Consider the following 3,764-nt stretch of genomic DNA (forward strand, 5'->3'; position numbering starts at 1 on the left):
GTGCGCCCTAACTCTCTGGTAAAATTTTCGGGCATTCCTCCTGTCGGCCAGCATTTCAAGCTCTTCGCACTCACGTATTTCTGCCTCTCTCTTCTTGTTGCGGCAAATACGTCTCGCTTCCCTCTTCAGATCGCTATAGCGGTCCCACATAGCGCGCGTTGCGCCCGATCGCAGCGTGGCCCTGTAGGCGGCATCTTTTTTCTCTGCAGCTTCCTGACACTCCTCATCGTACCAGTTGTTCTTTCGGGCTCGCTGAAATGCGACTACTTCTTCGGCGGCGGTACTTAATGAGCGGGAAATGTGGTTCCACTGCTCGCATATGTCGGTTTGTTGAAGAGTGCTCTCTGAGAGCAGGTGTGAGAGTCGAGTAGCGAAAGCGCTGGCTGTCTGTTGTGATTGCAGCTTTTCGACGTTAAGCTTTCCTTGCATATTTGGGCGCACATTTTTTGCTGCACAGAGGCGGGTGCGTATCTTGGCTGCAACAAGATAGTTGTCCGAGTCGATGTTTGGGCCTCGGAGTGTGCGTACGTCTAAAACACTGGAAGCGTGCCTTCCGTCTATCACAACATGATCGATTTGGTTTCTCGTTTTTCGATCCGGAGACAGACAGGTAGCTTGATGGATCTTTTTATGCTTGAACCTAGTACTGCATACTACCATGTTTCGGGCCCCGGCGAAGTCGAGCAGCCTCAATCCGTTGTCGGACGTTTCGTCGTGGAGGCTGAAGTTTCCGACGGTGGTTCCAAAGATCCCTTCTTTGCCCACCCTGGCATTGAAGTCGCCAAGCAAGATTTTGATATCATGACAGGGGCAGCGCTCGTACGTGCGCTCCAAGCGCTCATAGAAGAGATCCTTGGATACCTCATCCTTCTCTTCCGTCGGGGCATGGGCGCAGATGAGCGAGATGTTGAAGAATCTCGCTTTGATGCAGATTGTGGTTAGACGCTCGTCCACCGGGGTGAACGACAGTACTCGGCGACGGAGTCTCTCTCCCACCACAAATCCAACTCCGAATTCGCGCTCCTTTACATGGCAGCTGTAGTAGACGTCGCAAGGCCCCAGACATTGTTTGCCTTGCCCCGTCCCACGCATTTCTTGGATGGCGGTGATGTCAGCTTTTGTCCTTACGAGGACATCAACCAGCCGGGCAGAGGCACCTTCCCCATTAGGGGTCCGGACATTCCAGGTGCATGCCCTCAAATCGTAGTCCTTTCTTTAAACGTTTGCCGTGGTCGTCATCATAAGGGGTGGTCTCATCCGAGGCTTTGCCTTGCTTCTTCACTGGAAGTGGTTTTTACGTGGCGGGTCCCAAGCCCAGCGCATAACCCATTGCTGGGACGGGGGTGGTTTCGCAACCAAATACACGTTTATATAGCGAGCCGCTTGCTCCAAGCAGACACCCGCTTGCAGCCGCACCTACTGGTGAACAGACGCTGCAGACTTCAGTGAGCCCTTAAACCGAATAAGTCAGAGTTGCCCCACCGAAGCTCCCTCTCTTTCTGACGTGACCCAAGGCTCCACTCGGATTGGTTACCGCATCTCGCACATGGGTTGCTCACGTTGCCCAGAGTGCACGAACGAGGACGCAAGAGTCGGGATTGAGTATAGCCATGCAACTGTAACTGCATACCCAGCGCAATGCCTATACCCCATTGCACTCCACTGATGGTTTACGAGGTAGTAATTCGAAGTAAGGGTATTTTGAGATTTAGATAAGGTCAAGTTAAAGCACTTTTTTACATTCAAAGACAGTTTATAATATTCACACCAATTTAAAAGACGATCTAAATCTTCCTGAAGAAAGAGGACATCAGATGAGGAGGTTATTCTACGAAAGAGTTTTAAATCATCGGCATACAATAAAAAACTGGCGTGTTTGAAACAGGAGCTAATATCGTTTATAAACAGGACAAACAATAGGGAGCCAAGGATGCTACCCTGGGGTACACCTGATGTTACAACAAAGGGATTAGATTTACAATCATCGATATGAACAGACAGAGTCCTATTTGTAAGGTAGAAAAGTCCGTATAAATGGTGTCTACCTGCGAGCCAGAAAGAACACAAAACTCTGAAAAAGAAGCTAAATTAGTGACCGTTGAACGACCAGCTACAAAACCATGTTGGTGGGGCTCAATCATTCTTTAGGCAAGAAAAGAGAGTTTAAAATGTATCACTTTTTCGAATAGCTTTGAGCAGACAGACAGTTTCGAAATAGGCCTAGAGTTTGTGATATCGTTTCTATTTCCAGATTTAAAGACTGGGGTTATAGACGCAATTTTCCATCTGTTAATAAATAATCCAGTCGAAAGAGATAGGTTGAATATATGACATAAAGGAATACATAATGACAGACTACATCGTTTAACGAAGTGGGCACAAAAACCATCAGAATCACATTTCAATGTCGGAGTTAGGGTAGATATGGCGTAAGTAGTGTCAGATGTCGAGACAATCAACGAGCCAAGATCTAGGCGTTGGGTCGGCCAGTAATTTCGTGGTAGACTTATAGAATCACTCTCACAGGCGAAATTTGAGCTGAAAAATTTTGCAAAAGTTCCACAGTATCTGGTAGAGATTTCGAGGATTGACCGTTAAAGTACATGCAAGTCGGAATACTAGAACTACCCAGCTTAGAGCGTACGAAATTCCAAAAAGCTTTTGGGTTGTCTTTAAGTTCAGACTCAAGTCTCCTAATGTACTGGTTATAAAGAAATTTATCAAGAACATTAAACTGTTTCGCATAGTTAAGGTATTGCTCTTTGAGATAAGTATTGTGAATATTTGCCATATGGCGCTTGTAGCATTTATTTCTCTTATTTTTCAGATTTTTTAGAGTGACAGAGTACCAGGGTAATTTATGAGGCTTGGAGGGTAAAGCAGCCAGTTGCTCAGAGAAGATTTCAGACATAATGCAAAGAAAGTTTTCATAAGTGGCATTAACATCTTTTGAATTGAAGATATCACACCAATTTACGTTATTTATAGCCAGGTTTATGACGTCATAATTTGCATCCCGAAAATTGTAGGAAATCCTATTATTTTGTATTAGAAGGAGCTTATCAAAAAACTCCAAAGAAACAATAAGGGGATTATGATGCATATCAGAATAACAGATCGGAGTCTTACATTCAGAGAGATAAGATATCAAATTTTCGTCTACAAACACTAGGTCTAATAATTTAGATAACTTATTGAATATGCAATTAATTTGCGTAAGATTAAGGCTAAAAAGACTATCAATAAAGTTTATTTCATGCGAACGAGTAACGTTGGTTGGGGTAAGGCGCCCCGAGTTTTGAAAGCACGTCCAGTTAATGCCAGGGAGATTGAAGTCGCCAAGAATACAAAGATTACAATTTCCATTACTTTCATAGATGTGTGTGATATTCTCTATGTGATAGTTATATAACTCATCTGAACTGTTAGGAGGGACATATGATACACAGATAAACAAAGAGCCGAACGAGCCAACAACGCGCACACATAATTGATCAATTAAAGTATCGTGGTTGAGCAATTCAACTACGCCTTAAAGCAATTAGTACACCACCCCCTTTGAAGTGGCCAGTTTTTTCAGCATCACGGTCTTTCCCATAAGTTTGGATCAAAGTATTCTTCACTGAAGAAATTACTATTAAGCCAAGTTTCCACAAAGATATATATGTCATAATCCATAAGTGAAGAAGAAAGAAAGACTTCTTTAGCTTTTGTGCGCATTCCACCCATATTCTGGAAGTATGTATTCAGATTTTTGCAGTATA

This window comes from Rhagoletis pomonella, unplaced genomic scaffold (genome assembly GCF_013731165.1).
Source record: "Rhagoletis pomonella isolate Grant_MI unplaced genomic scaffold, Rhpom_1.0 Rhpom_scaffold_00107, whole genome shotgun sequence".
NCBI classification, from domain to species: domain Eukaryota; kingdom Metazoa; phylum Arthropoda; class Insecta; order Diptera; family Tephritidae; genus Rhagoletis; species Rhagoletis pomonella.